Source organism: Protopterus annectens, chromosome 17.part0 (assembly GCF_019279795.1).
Source record: "Protopterus annectens isolate FY-2018-M chromosome 17.part0, PAN1.0, whole genome shotgun sequence".
NCBI lineage: Eukaryota > Metazoa > Chordata > Ceratodontiformes > Protopteridae > Protopterus > Protopterus annectens.
In genome coordinates, this window is record NC_056751.1 from 122,570,197 (window position 1) to 122,586,411 (window position 16,215).

At 45.5% G+C, this 16,215-nt stretch overlaps 1 protein-coding gene across 1 annotated transcript in view; it reads left to right on the plus strand.

Annotated features, from left to right (window-relative positions):
- POLR2B (RNA polymerase II subunit B) overlaps positions 1-16,215 on the plus strand; it is a 1,548,892-nt gene that overhangs the window by 277,773 nt on the left and 1,254,904 nt on the right. The gene's annotated exons all lie outside the window — the stretch shown is intronic.

Here is a 16,215-nt window from a genome sequence, read left to right on the forward strand (position 1 = left end):
TGGTCCCAGATCTGCTCTCATCCGTCAGGGATCCCTCATCCAAATCTGGACAGTACTGCTTGGCTGCTCCAGTTCCCATGATTATTAGGACTCCTGGCCTGTCATCTCCTGTTAAGGCCATTCTGGTAGCGGCTCATAGTCTACCAGAAAAGTCTACCGTAGTAAATGGAAACTTTTTTCTATGAGCCAGAGGTCTTTGGATCCTTTCACTGCTCCGCTTTAGTCAGTTTTAGATTTTCTGGCTAGCATTTTTAACAGGGAGCTAGTTCCTCTGGTGAAAGTCCAACTAACAGCCATCTCTAGTTTTCATGTTGGGGTAAACCTGTCTTTATTGGCCTCCTGTAAACTTTGTAAAACCTTTCTCAAAGGTGCCTTTGTTTTCAGACCCCCCCCCCCCAGTTAAGGACCTTATTCCAAAGTGGGACTTCACCTTACTACTACAGGCATTGGTTTCTATCCCTTTGAGCCTGTGGCATCTGTGGATATACACTTTTTGACTTGGAAAACTGTCTTCTTGGTTGCCATCACGTCTGCTAGAAGGGTGTTGGAGCTTCAAGCTCTTTCTATCAAAGTCCCTTATGATTTTTCATAAAGATAGTGTCGCTGCGCACTAACCAGTCTTTCCTTCCCAAGTTAGCTTCAGAAGCAAATATTAATCCGACCATCAGTTTGCCAGTATTTTTTCCTATTGACATTTGTTGACTGGGAAAGTCCACTGGGCCACTGACCCATTTTCAGTGGAGGCCAGGGAGAAAAGCTCCATCGTAGTACATTCAAAAAACATTTAGACATTGAGTTTTCAAATTACATTTGCACGTTGTATACCATAATGGTAGCACATTCAGTATAAATACCATACACAATTCACTTTGTGTACTATAATGGTAGTACATTCAATATGGTACATTAAGAGCACATATTCATAGTTCCATCTTCAGATAAAAATTCACAGAAGGCCTTGAGCAAGGGAGAGAGTTAAGCCCATGAGTAAAAGGGCCTAAGTAATGAGAAGTTTAGTGTCACATAGGATAGTGTAGCAAGAGATAGGAGAGGGAGGGAAAAGTCAGGCAGTAAAGGGCAGCAAGAGGTAGGGAGAAGGAGATTCTGGCAGTAAGTGCAGCAGTATATACAGAGGTTAGTTGAGATTGCCCTATAGGATAGTTTAGCATGACTTCTTGGGGAGGCTATGGGGGTTTGGTTATTGTGCAGTGACAGGATACATTATTTTGGTAGTTTAGTTTGATATAAAGAGTTTTGAAGTTTCCATTAGAGTTATATGGGAGGGTAATTTGTTCCAAAGTTTTGCTATATTGTAGGAGTACAGACTTTGTCCAGGTCCTTGGTTTTTATGACCTTAGTTGTTTCTGAGAGGATCTAAGTGAACGAGCAAGATTGTAAGTTCGGACGACTGAATGAGGTGCTGAGCAGGGGTGGGGTTTGAAAATTAATTTGTGTTAGTGTTAGCTGGATACAAGAAAGATGGCTTGCGAATTCAGGCCAGTTGAGTTCTGCAATTTCTTCAGTGGTGTGTACGATTTGGTTTTCCTGAGGCAAATTTTGCTATTTTATAATGGCAAGATTGCAGCTTATTCCTAAGGGATGAAAGTAGATTGGTGAATATGACACTTCCGTATAGAAATGAAGGGAGGAGTAGGGTACTTGCTAGTTTAGCTTTGGTTTGCTTGTTGAGGTATATGCCTATACAGTTTGCCTAATTTGAAGTGTACCTTTTTTTTTTATGAATGTGGTTCAAAGGCAAGTTTGTCCTCTATTATAACAATAGATCTGAAGTAGTTACTTCATTTGATCTGCAACCTGTGGGATTCTGATTTGACCTCGGATCCGACCGGCAGCTTTCCAAGCTTCAAGATCCGAGCTCCTAGCTCCTCCCCCTACCCATAATCCCATGCTACCAACCACATTACCTCAGATTGTTTTTTGCCGCGGCTAAAGACAGTTGCTTCTCAGTGAAGAGCTCCTGGCCTGGTGAGATTGTTCCTTTTCTAAAAGCTAGTTTCTAGTTTTAAATTGTGTGTGTGTTGTTTTTAACGTTAATCTATCTTACCCAAGTTTAAAAAAAAAAAAAAAAAAAAAAAAGTTTTTCTCCTTAGTTTTAATTTCTGTCCCCCCCCCCCCCCTTAGTGTTTGGGTGTGTGTGAGAGAATTATGGCAGAGTCCAAGGCTATATTTTCTAAGTGTACTGAGTGTGGCCATAACCTTTCCCCAGCTGATGGCCACACTCAGTGTGTTTTGTGTCTGGGGGCAGCACATTTGTCGGAGGCCTGCCAGATTTGTGCGGCCTTCAATCCTCGGGCACTTAGGGACAGGAAGAACAAGCTGATCCTGGCGGGAAAACTTCCCTCAGGAGTCAGCTGCTTCTTCCTCTCCTAGCCGGATCCAGGCTACTCCTGTAGCTTTGGCGCCGGCTACTCCCTTAGCTGTACCCGGGACTCAACCTCCCATATCAGGTACTAGCTCTGTGGAGTCTGGTTCTTCTTCCCACAGGGAAAAGTAGAAACAGAGAGAGGGTCATACTTCTAAGAGGCGGGCCGAGTATCATCCCTCTGCTCCGCTTGAAAAGATTTTGATATCTCCTGAGAGGGTCTCCGGATCCTTGTCCTCTCGGCTCCGTTCACCTTCCTTTTCGCCGGAGGAGGATAGGTCTCCCTCGAGGTCTTCGAGGCGGCCTTCCCGGCCTGCTTCGACTACCTCTTCGCTGTCCACTAGAAGCATCTCCGAAGCAGACATGGATCGGATGATGCGAAGATTTTTGCAGACCCAGATGCAGATGGGGATGCTCTTGCCTCACCCCCCTTTGGGAGGGAGTGCAGCCCCCATTTTTGCCCCGATCGCTCCTTCTCCGACCCGTTATCGGGTCTCTGAGTTTTCTGATCCAGGCCCTTTCGGATCCGGGGATACGTCGGCGCCGACAGGGATAGTGTCTTCGACGCCGACTATACCTTCGAGCTTGTCGGATCCAAGCTCTCGGGGCCGAGGGTTGAGCATCGGATCTGAGGGAGTGGTTGTGTCTTCGGCGCCGATGGGGCCTGAGCGCAACGCTACCTCGGATCCGATTGCTTTGGCTCTGACCCCAATCCTTTCCTCGGAGCCGAGGAGGTTACTTTCTCAGGCTGGTGATGGTGAATCTCCCTCTGCTTTTGAGGTAGTGGAGAGGGTACTGTCGAGGTCATCCAGGTCCCCGACCAGGCCTTCGGATCCACCCGTGCCCCCACTGCATCAGGGTCTGTCTTCGCTCATTCGTCCATCGGGACAACCTGCCCAAAGCCTCCAGTTAGTTCCCAGGGAGGAACACCAACCGGTGGACGAGCCCTCTTCGGACAGCCCCGCCGAAGAGGTGCCTCGGAAGCACCAGTGCAAAAGGAGGCACCTGGACTCCCCCGAGTCCATTACCACGGATATGGATTTGGAGGATACAGAGGGTTCCCCAAAGTCACCCCCTGAAGATGTCTCATTTGGAGACATCATGGAGATGTTGCGTATAAGAGGGGGGTGGTCGGGCCAAAAGCCCTCCTTGGACGAGTCCGTATTTCTGGAGGCCTTTGAGGCAAGCCCATCTACCTCCTGGGTGTCCCCCCAGCTGACCCCTTGGTGGACCTAATTACCACCAGGGCTTGGAAGGAGCCCGACACCGTGGAGCCTATCCCTAGCCGCCCGGATAAGGTCCTCAGCCCTCCCTCTGATGGACCTTCTTGGTCCAAAGGCACGCCAGTGGATGCTATGTTGGTGGCGGCTGCCACTAAGAAAGAACTTGCCCAGGAAAGTTCTTCGGTCCATCCGCCGGACAAGGAGTCCCGGGCTTTGGACCGTATTGGGAAGTGGATGTTTGCTTCAGCAACCTTTGCTATAAGGTTGCTGAACTTCATGGCACACACTATCAGGCTACAGTGTGACTTAAAGAATACGCTGCAGCCCCTCCAGAGTCCATCTCTGTCCCAGACAAAAAGGTTTTTGAGACCCGAATGGCCACTCTAAAGTCCATATCAAATACATCTATGCGGCTTTCCCATGCCACAGAAGGAGCCGCTAGGGCTAGCGGAGCGGGAGTAGTTTTGCGACTGCACTCCTGGCGCCGCCTTTGCGACTTCACGGATCCCTTCAAGGCATCCTTCGCGAACGCCCCTTACGATGGTTCGGCCTTATTTGGCTCATCGGTTCGCGACACGCTAGTCCAAAGCGAGAAGGATGGGAAGACGCTGTCGGCCATCTGAGTCTGCTTCTCGAACCCCTAAAGATCCTTCTCTAGGAATCAGAGGGGGCAAAAGAAGCTTGTGGTTCCGTAAATCTCGGCAATCCCATCCTGCTGTGGACAACTCTGCCTCTAGAGGCAGAGGAGGACAAGGTGGACGCCGGCCCAGATGCGTAGGGGGCCTGCGTAACTTCGGGTCTAGAGAACCCTTCTCGGAGGGACCCGCCCAACAGCCCTGAAGGCTTGCCCGACTGTCCCTCTCTGGAGGCAGTCGGGGGGGGGGGCGACTGTCGGAGCACCTATCAAACTGGGAGTCCATTACAAACGATCGATGGGTGTTCTGGATAATATCCAGAGGTTACACAATACCGTTCTTGCAACCCCCCCCCCCCAAGCCTAAACATCTCCCCGATGTTCCACCCCATCAAAGGGAGTCCGCAACTCAAGAAATTTCAAGAGTTGCTAAGAAAAAGAGCCATCCAGCCCGTCCCCCCAGATCAGTCCGGATCGGGTTATTACTCCAGGTTCTTCTTGGTGCCAAAGAAAACGGGGGACCTCAGATCCATTCTAGACCTTTCGTCCCTGATCCTGTTCATACCAAAGGAAAAGTTCCAGATGGTCACTCTCCAATCTATTCTCCCCCTTCTGCAGGAGGAACGACTGGATGTGCTCGTTGGATCTCAAGGATGCGTACTACCATATACTAATGGACAGACGGTCCAGGAGATTTCTCCGCTTCCGGCTAGGAGCCAGTCATTATCGGTTCAGGGTTCTATTTGGCCTAACCTCAGCCCCCAGAGTGTTTACCAAAGTCATGGCAGTGGTAGCAGCCCACCTGAGACTCCAGGGCATTCAGGTGTTCCCTTACCTGGACAATTGGCTCCTCACCGCCCCCAACAAGCATCTTCTGGTTACAGCGAGAGACTATGCCCTATCTCTGTTTGCTCAATTGGGCATCTCGGTCAATTTGAAGAAGTCCTGCCTGTGCCCAACTCAAGCCCTAGATTTCATAGGGGCCAGGTTGGATACTCTAATCTCCAGAGTGGTTCTCACACCAACCAGAATAAACAGTTTGTACCCCCCCAGCAGATTTAGTCCTGAGGGCGTTAGGATCTATGTCTGCGGCAATCGGCCTTTCTCTCCATGCCCGTCTGCGGATATTACAGTGGACTCTCCAGGTCCAATGGTCTCTGTTGACCCATCCTTTGGACATGCCGATTCCTCTGAGCAGGGCATGCAGGGACTCCCTACTTTGGTGGCTACAGGCAGAAGAACTCAAGGGAGACCCTTTGTGATTTCCCCCAGTCGAAGCCACGTTGACCACGGACGCTTCCTGCCTCGGGTGGGGCAGGCATTATGCAGGCAAGTCAGTCCAAGGAACGTGGACTCCTCTAGAGACTGCACTGCATATCAGTGTCCTAGAGATGAGGGCAGTGCTATTGGCGTTACAAGCTCTCCATCACCTTCTACCTCTGGGGACTATTGCAATCCAGATGGACAACCTGTCCGTGGTCTGGTCCATAAACAAACTGGGAGGGACCAGGTCTTACCCCCTGTGTCGAGAAGCCATGAGAGTGTGGGAATGGGCTATTTCCACCATCCGCTTTCTGATAGCAACGCACATTCCGGGACGGACCAACATATTAGCAGACAGCGTAAGTTGGGTGTTTCTCAGCCCTTATGAGTGGTCTCTGAATCCCTCTGTCGCGAAACAGATATTCCACAAATGGGGTCAACCTCGCTGCGACCTTTTTGCCTCTCCCCTAAACTCAAAATGCAGCGAGTACTTCGCGATAGTTCCCCCCAAAGGGGAATCTCCCAGGGACGCCTTGGTTCATGCTTGGCCGCCCGGTCTTTATGCTTATCCTCCTCTTCCTCTGATGATGAAATTCATCCAGAAAGCCTGTCTGTTGGGGAGCAAAGTGATTCTCATTGCCCCATTCTGGCCTCGACAAGTCTGGTTCCCTTTTCTGCAGTCTGTGTGGCTCCCCCTTGGATTCTGGATCCCAAACCAGACCTAATCTCGCATCCGACAAGATGCCACACTCCAAACCTGGTCAGGCTCCGGCTCACAGCCTGGCTGATCCAGTTCCGTTAATGTCAAGGACTCCCGGTATCTCTTCCCCAGTCAAGGCTATTCTCGTGGCAGCTCATAAGCCATCCACCAGAAAACTCAACAGTAAATGGAAACGTTTTTCCATCTGGGCAAAGGGTAAGGAATTAGATCCCTTTACGGTTCCTATTCCCACCATTCTGGACTTTCTATCCCTCCTTTTTGAGCAGGGAGCTAGTGCGTCCACCATTAAAGTTCAACTTGCAGCCATCTCCCATTATCATGTGGGAGATGGCATAAGTTCTTTGGCTTCAGCTAAAATATGCAAAGCCTTCCTAAAAGGCGTGCTCCTCTTAAAGCCTCCCATTAAACTGGCTATGCCTCCATGGGATCTTACCCTGGTATTACAAGCATTAACAGGACCACCTTTCGAACCTGCGGCCTCTGTGCCCTTAAAGTTCTTATCTTGGAAGACGGCCTTCTTGGTAGCGATTACCTCTGCCAAGCGGGTATCAGAGCTACAAGCCTTGTGCATTAAGTATCCATACCTTATTTTTCACAAAGATAGGGTTGCCCTCAGGATTAATCCGTCTTTTCTTCCCAAGGTAGCCACAGAATTTAACATTAATCTATTAACCTCCCTGTTTTCTTTCCTAGCTTCCAAACCAAAGGTGAATACACATTGCACAAATTGGATGTACACAGGCAACTGCGTTTTTACTTGCGTAGGACCAAAGATTTACGCAAGTCAGACCAGTTTGTTTCTTATGCTAAATCAGCCTTGGGCAAACCAATTTCTAAGGTGACAGTAGCGAATTGGATTTCTCAATGTATCAGACAGGCATACATTTCAATTGGGAGACCAGCTCCGGTTGTCATTCGGGCACATTCTACCAGGTCTGTGGCTACCTCAACAGCGTTTTGGTCTAGAGTTCCAGTTGACTATTTGTTCAGCGGCTACCTGGTCCTCTTCCCATACGTTCATTTCTCATTACAAGCTGGACATGATCTCCAGAAGTAGGGCTTCCTTTGGCTCCGCGGTGCTTCGGAATATTCTTCCGTAGGGACCACCCAGGGCTTTTAGGTAAGCTAGGGACTCTGTCCCACAGGTTGCAGATCAAATGAAGTAACTACTTCAGATATAGAAGTTATGTACTCACCATAATGTTCCATCTGAGTAGATACTTCATTTGTCTGCAACTGACCCCCCCTGCCATCCCCCGAACCTCGGTAAAATATTGTCCTGTGGAGAATTGTCTCCGTCTTTAGTTTATAGGGCAAAATAACTGATCTGAGGTAATGTGGTTGGTAGCATGGGATTATGGGTAGGGGGAGGAGCTAGGAGCTCGGATCTTGAAGCTTGGAAAGCTGCCGGTCGGATCCGAGGTCTGATCCGAATCCCACAGGTTACAGACAAATGAAGTATCTACTCAGATGGAACGTTATGGTGAGTACATAACTTCTGTTTTGCACCTCTTTGAGATTCCTGTTCTGCCATTCTTCATTTAGAGGGACTGCCATGTTGATTCTTGTTAGTTAACCGTATCTCTTACTTCTGTCATATTTTAAACTCCACATTTATTTTATCCTACTCCCTAGCTATGTTTTCTAAAGATATCATCTTTCCTGTTAATTTCCACTACCCATTACTTAATTTCTGTATTTGGCTTTTTCCCACCTAGCTGTTAAACCGTATCTCATTTTTATTTAATTACCCTGTATTTGTATTGTGGTTGTTGGCACGTGATCTGAAGTAGTTATTGAATGTGTATCAAAGCTTTCAACTAAATGTAACTTTTCCTGTGAAATGTAATTTTTATCTAGCCTAGCCCAGTTTTTGTACCTTGGGGAAATGTGTATATTCTGCCCAAGCTCTGATAGCTCAATTCATGTCTTCCACAGCAAATAGATTCATAAAATGTCAAAATTATGCACTTTCTTTTTCAGCCCGCCCCCCCCCCTTCCAGAGGTATCCTCACTGTTGCAAATCATTCTAATCCCCACATACTAGTATTTTTCCCTGCTGAAAGCTGATTACGTCCAGGATTTTCTTAAGCTCCACTGTAGCAGGTTTAGGTGGAATACAGATAAATGCCAGTAGCCCCTTACTCCTATAAATGTGCTGTTATCTTTTTCCCTCCATCACTATTGGAGCTCCTCTAGCAATTAAAAGTATTCCCCCTTTCCTCGGTCTCAAATCCAATAAAAAAAATTCTGAAATCTATCAAATTCACATGCCAAATTCTTTCCAAATATGTCATGTAGTATAGCTATTTGCAGTCGGCATTTTTAATGTAGGTCTCTACTCTTCTGTTTGTATATACTGGAAGACCATTCATGCTCAAAGATATGGAAAGTTTTGCAATTATAAGTAGTTCAGGTGTTGTGCATAACAGCTTTTTTTAGTCTAGTTTTAACTTGTGTTAACATGCATATGCTAATGTTTGGTTGGTTGAGCCTTTGTACAGTTTTGTCATTTCCATTTGAATCGGTCATATATTACAAGACTTTTTTTGTTTGAGGGTTTAGTGAGAGACACGAACACCCGCATAACCTATTAACTTAATACAAATGCACAACTATGTACTCTTCGAATGAGGTTCAACACCCCTAATAGGAGCAATTGTCCCAGATTGACCACTACACTCAGACTTTAATTGACCTATAAGGTTAGCCATACGAAGGAACGAGTATAGACTGTTTCATTACTCTTCCAGATATTAAAAAAACAGTCTGCATGCTTTCAGAAAGCTCTTATCCATTGGGGGAAAAAGTATTTGGGTTTTATTGTCCTCTTGACAGCTTGTCTCCATAGAAACATGAGAACCAGATGTACAGCTAGCTTTTAGCTGCAAGGTTCTCGTGTTGCACTATGAACACTTATTTGCTAAAGGAAAACTTCATTCTGTTTTACTTGCTTTGACTTCTAAATTGCTTTAGGTCAAGTCAAGGGCCTTAATCCAGCCATTCCATTATGGAAAGGCTAGGAAAAAAACAGTTGTGCTGATCTGCACAGTTTTACATGTCCCTCCTCAACAGCCCAAGACTACAACCGGTTATCTTAAACATACTTTTGCTCAGTCTTTTTACATTGCAGTACCTACATTTCTTAAAACTAAACAAAAAGAAAAAGAGCACCTGTTTACTTTATCCTTATAACCTACAGAAATAACTGAAAATGATTTACTGTATAACATGCAGTATGTCATGTTTTTAAATATACTGTTAAATTTTACTTTGCCTTCCTCCTCGCCTCTCCTTATCATTTTTGCAAACATTAATGACATGAAGTATGCTTATCCCCTGCAAGAGTCCAATATTTCCTGGTTTTCTTGTTCGGCCATGTTTCACAAAAGACATTCATGCTATTAGTCCCACATTTATTCATTAATTTGAGTTGCTGCTTTTCTTCCTGTTCTCCATACCAGTCTCTGGTTCATTGCCAACTGCCCCTGGTTGTTCTAATCTGGTATATGTCATGTTCGAATATGTGATCGACACCATATGATTGAACTTTTAAAAGTCTGAACGTTTCATCGGAGATCTCTGTACAGTGCAGAATGGGAAGACAAGTCTGTCCCAACAAAAAGGGAGTTATGAAACAGAAGGGGACTCTGTTTCGTCTGATAAGAATGCTCAGACTTTGCCAGTGAACCTTTTTCCATTTTTCCAAAGGAAAATGTTTGACAGCTTAAAGCACAGGAGCCGACTAGAATGAGTCTATATTACATAATCGAACTTTTAAAAGTTTGAACGTCATATGGTTAACACTGTATATGACTGAACTTTTAAAAGTTCGAAAGTGTAAAAAAAAATCCAGAAAAAACAACCTGAACAGTTTAAGCAAGGGGGGGGGGCAAGCCCTCCCTGCACCCTCACACCCCCTGCTCTTTAAACATGCCAACTCAAGAGATCGCACTACAGTGCAGAAAAGGAATTTCCTCTTTAGCGTATTCTGCATCAAAATGATTTTGATCCTCCAGGAGCAGTCTTCTGATAGCTTGATGTAGGAGCTTGAATATCACACCTGTCTCTCTGCATTCCCTGATTACTGGAACAAATTTACTGTTTTTTTTTTTTTTTTGCTGGGTGTACAGTAAGAAGTAATTTTTCCACACATTCCACAATGTCTAACATTTAGTCCTTAGTTCCTGCTAGTAGGATTGCACCTTTAACTCTTAAGGTTTTGGATGCTCTCTCATGGTCATGTTTGGAGCATATACATGCTGTGCCCTTTCAATTAACTCCTGCTGTTGAATAACATTCCATTTCCTTATTTGTGCTTTCATAAAATTAAGTCTGTTCCTTACGGTTTCTCTGGTACAGCAGAAAATAATTTTTTTCCTTATGTGCTATGTCCTTTAATTCTACCATTTTTTTAAACATCTCTTGAACTAAATCATCAGCCAACCTTTTCTTTTTGACCTCTTTTTGCAGACATTTTTTTAAAGCTTCCATTTGTTCCAACCTTTTGTTAGAGTTTATAAGCTCCTGTAGTGTTTTATGTATTTTAATCCGTTCTGAGTGCATTTGACTTATCTGTAGATTACTGGAAGACATGATTTGTACCGAAGCTGGAGCTTGAATTGCTTTTTTGCTGAACACCTGCATGATTCTTCCAAGCCAGTGTTTTTCTCCTCACCTTTTGTGGTTGATTTTGTTTCAGATTTTCAATTTCTTCTTTGCTGGCATCCAGGAAATGTACTTGCTAGCCATCAACTGAAATTTACCCAAAAAGTCTTCGTAAATGTCCATGTTTGTGGAAATCTGTATGCCTCAAAAGTTGTTTATAAATTCCTCATCTTAAGTGCTTTTTAGCTTCCAAAATTAGCATACTATTCAGTGCATAATTTTCAAATTGTAATGGTCCTGTGTTAGTCTACCTTCTATAAATCCGCACTGATCTAGATCTTAATTCTCATCGGTGTTTTTGATTTGTCATACACATTGTAGCCATGTTTCAAAATTGTATTGGGTCTGTATGACCCTGGATCTAGTTAAAATCTCATTTTTTTGTACAGAAATTAACTTGCCGTTTGACTGAAAAACTGAACCTGTGTTGTATATAGCTGATGTTCATTGTGCATACAGCTGCAGTCCTAACAGATGGGTTATCCTGCCGTCAGGCAGGTCCTCGGTCGGCCGAATTCCAAAGTCTAGGTCCGGCGTCGGTTGTCGTTGCTTCTTCCCTGTCATCAGCGCGGCAGGGGTATAAGAGGCAGCTGACACCATTTTCGTCAGTCTTTCTTGCAGCGCGGTGCCCGAAGCAGAAGCAGTTCGCAAGTGCCGGTCGGCCAGCTCCTTAGATTTACGAGAGTATTTCAGCCGAAGTCTTCTTGAAAGCTAAGTACCCCGTTGTGGAAACTTTTCTTGCCTCAGACCGATGTCAGACAGTTAATAATTGCATTTCATGTGGGAAGCAAATACCGCATAAGGATTTCCACTCTTACTGTATACCTTGCTTAGGCCCAGACCATGATGTCTCGGCCTGCTGTTTTTGTGCTAGATTCAACAAACGCACTAAGCATCGGGCGGAGTTCGCCCTTCACTTTTTTGGCAAAAAATTTAATTATTATGTCGTCTGATACTCCGACTCCAGTTTTCAGCAAAAAACGCAAAGATAAGGACTGACATACGAGGTCCGCACCACCTACTTGATACGCTAAGGCAGACTACCAGTTCTCCGGTACTCAGCGAGGCGCCTACGCAGCCCCTGAGTACCGATGACAATGCATTACCGGTGTCTTCAGTACCAGAGGTCGCAGGCTCCTCTGCCCCCATTCCTACTACAGATACCGACGCCACTCTTGGGGAAACTCAGAGTTTAGACAGGCCTGCCATTTCTCAAGGGGTCTTCAGGCCTTCCTCCTTCTCTATTAAAGCCTTCACTAAATTAAAACAACCATGAAAACCAAAAAACAGGTTCCTCAGACACCCTCTCAAGGCACCATGCCTAAAAAACAGATGCTTAAACTGGCTGAGGATTTGATTACTCTTATCAGGGGTTCTCAACCCCCCCTGACTAAAAGCCCAGATTAGAGGAAGATTACCCTTCCTCAGATCAAGCTTCTATTACCTTAGAACTATCTGAGGACCATTATTGTGCCTATTCTCCATTCGAAGACTCTGATGCAGAGGAGCCTATTCCCTCGGTCTCCCCTCTTGAGGACTTCTCTTTTGGGGAAAACCTGCATACTTTGAGGGAACACTTTCACTGGGAAGGCCAAGATTACTCAGATTCCAAGAAAAGGCTCAGGGAATTTCTTCTGCTCCCCCAGCATAGGCCTCTGGCTATCCCTCCTGTTTTAGATATATTGGATGATGTGTACACAGAAGCCAGCCTTAATCCTGATTCTTTGCCTCCAGCTCCTGTTAAACCAGACTGGTATTACCAGGTTCCTGATTCTCACCAGTTCCTATGTAAAAGCCATACTGCTGACCCAGAAACTATTTCACAGGGTCCCAAGGGAATTAAGGCCTCTACTGCTAAAAATCCATTGCCTTCAGAGAGACTCAAGATCTTTAGAAAGGTGGGGGAAAAAGGTGTACACCTCGGCCACTTTAACCATGAGGGCATTAAACTGTCAGTTCCATATGTTAAAGTATCAACAGTTTTTGATATCTCAGCTGAAAAGCAAGATTACACAACCAGAACAACCAGAGTTAAGAGTTGCAGGATTTGTTGCATGGTGCAGAGCAAGTGGGTAAACATACCTTGCAGTGTGGTTTTGATGCTTTAGAGGCCTCATGTAGAGCTGCTGTTAAGGGGTCTGTTATATGTAGGCATGCTTGGCTCAAAGAGCAAACCTTACCAGATCATGTCAGAGCTAAATTATTAGATGCACCTCTTCAAAAAGATGTATTGTTTGGTGTTAAAGCAGAGGCGGTACTAAAGAAAATGGAGGAAAAAGCGAAATCAATGCAAACGGTCAAAGATTTCCTGCAGGTACAGCCTCCACGTTTCAGCAGAAACTGTCCTTCAAAAAATTGGTCCTTTCCAGCCACGGACAGACCTCAAAGGGGCAGATACAGGCATTCAAGGGGTAGAGGGCAACCTCAAGGATCTTTCAGAGCCAGACAGTGGCAAGCACCAGCCCCAAGAGGTGGAGAAGATAGATCAGTCTTTTAGAAAACAGACACAATGACTTCCCCCTACATCTGCCAAGCAAAGCTTTAATGGCAGCACTTTTGGGCGGAAAACTGACCTTCTCAAAAAATTGGCATATTGTTACAAAAGACAAATGGATTCTGGACATTATAGACAGAGGCTACATATTCCACTTTTACACCCTTCCAAAAATCAAAGGGCAGAGGCGCAAAAACAATTTTCAGCTCTCATGGACACTAAAACAATTCAAGAGGTACCTGCAAAAGAACAAGGTGAAGGGTTTTATTCCAGACTATTCCTGATACCAAGGAAAGAAAAAGATTGGAGACCTATCTTAGACCTATCCATACTAAACACATCTACAGGTGCCAAAATTCAAGATGCTCACATTACAGCAGCTTCTTCCCATGCTGGGCAAGGAGTCTTGGCTGGTAACATTGGACCTCAAGGAGGCATACCTGCATGTCCCTATCAGACAAGATTGCAGAAGATACCTCAGATTTCTTGCAGGTTCAACCCATTACCAATTCTCTGCATTCCCTTTGGCTTATCTACTGCGCCCAGAGTGTTTACGAAATGCCTGGCATCAGTAATCTCCTTCTGCAAACTACAAGGGATACAAATCTACCCATATCTGGACGACTGCCTGATCCAAGCGGACAGCAAGGACATACTACTGCAGCACCTGGCGTTTGTAATAAAACTGAACTTCCTGGGATACATAGTCAATAAAAAGAAATCAAAACTAATACCCTCTCAACAAATAATTTTCATGGGTGCCAGCTTGGATACAACCACCCAGATGGCCTACCTCACGCCAGACAAGCAAGGGCAACTGTCGCAATACTTCAGAAAAATGTCAACTTACACCAGGCTAACTGCAAGGAAAGTCCTGCAGGCTCTGGGATTCATGGCATCTTGCATCCTACTAATCCCATGTGCAAAGCTGCATATGAGGAAACTTCAATGGTACCTAAAAAAACTTGTGGTCTCAACACAGCCACAGCTTGGAAGCAATTATACCACTCATTCCATGCCTTCAAAAGGAATTTATGTGGTGGGCTCAAGCTTGCCAAAAAACACAGGTCTTCCTTTCTGGGTACCTCAAGCAACTCAAGTCACAATAGACACCTCAGACTATGCCTGGGGAGCACACATGACAGATCAGTGCATTCAGCGAAAATGGGCACGAAAAGAGAAGCCCCTTCACATCAGCCAAAAGGAAATGCTAGCCGTGCAAAAGGCTATTATGACCTTCAAAGACCTACTGCATCCAGGCCAGCTATTGATAAGGACAGACAACACCACAGTGATGTGGTACAACAAACAGGGGGGAACTCATTCATACCCTCTGTGCAGGCAAGCCATGACCCTTTGGAACACAGCACTGGAATTGAATTCAATTACAGGCACAATTCCTGCCACAGAAGGAAAACACACTCAGACAACCTAAGCAGAAATATGACAGATCCACACGAATGGAAGTTGCATCCTCAAAATTTCAAATTTTTTGAAAAAATTTTGTTCAAGGACCTATCACCTACAGGCCTGGAAAGTGGACGCAATTTCCTTCAATTGGACAACATTGGCCATCTATGCCTTCCCGCCTCTTCCTCTGCTGCCCAAAGTTCTATTAAAAGCCAGAGCAGAGAGGCCGAAAATGATTCTTATTGCTCCAGACTGGCCAAGGCAACACTGGTATCCACTCCTGAAGAGCCTGACTCATTCCCCACCATGGATCCTACCTCTAGTCCCTCTTCTCTTGTCCCAGCACAACTACCAAACTCTTCACAGCCACCTCAAAACTCTAAATCTAGCTGCATGGAGAATTCCTTGATTTCCCAACAGTTTCTCCTCTCCAAGGAGGTGCAGGATGTCATCTTGGAGGCCAGAAGTCCTTCTACTAGAAAGGCCTATTCCGCCAAATGGAAACGATTTTGTGCCTGGAATCAAAAGAAGGGACAGAATCCTTGGGTAATAAATATACCTCAGATAGTACCTAGCTGAAATGTTAAACCATGGACTTTCCTTCTCCATCAAGATCCACGCTTCAGCCATTTCTGCACAATACAACACAGATCCTCCTTTATTCTCTCATCCTCTTAAGGCAGTTCCTCAGAGGGGCAAAGAATATAAAATCCCCAAGGAAACTACCAGATCCTGCTTGGGACCTCAACTTCGTATTGGAAAAGCTGACCCTTCCTCCCTTTGAGCCAGCTTCTTCGTCAGTTACAGTACTTATGGAGAACAGCCTTTCTTCTGGCTATCACCTCAGCTTACAGGGTTTCGGAGCTACAGGCCCTCATGGCTGTGCAACCATTCATAATTTTCCATCAGGACAGAGTTTCCTTACGAACCAACCCTCCCTTTATGCCAAAGGTAGTATCCAGGGTGGCTTTGAATCAGACTATCCACTTAACTACTTTTTATCCTAATCCATAAAACAAAGGGGAAAGACTACTACATTCCTTGGACATTCACAGACAACTTCGTTATTTGGACAGGACAAAGCCATTCAGGAAATCTGAGCAACTGTGTCCTATGCTGCAGGTGCTCAAGGAAAGGCTATTTCCAAACAGGCAATTTCAAAATGGATAGCCCACTGCATACGCTTTTGTTACTCATTTCCTGGAAAAACTGTGCCTGCATGCATTGGATCCCACTCCACCAGAGCCACAGCTACCTCTGCAGCCTTCCTCAGGGTGGTGGGTCCCTACCAAGGATATTTTGGAAGCAACCACCTGGAGTTCAGTGCACACTTTCTCCAAGCACTATCACCTCCCACTATACTCTAAATCTAGAGCGGGCTTTGCCACAGCAGTTCTGCAGGGCATCCTAGCCCCTCCT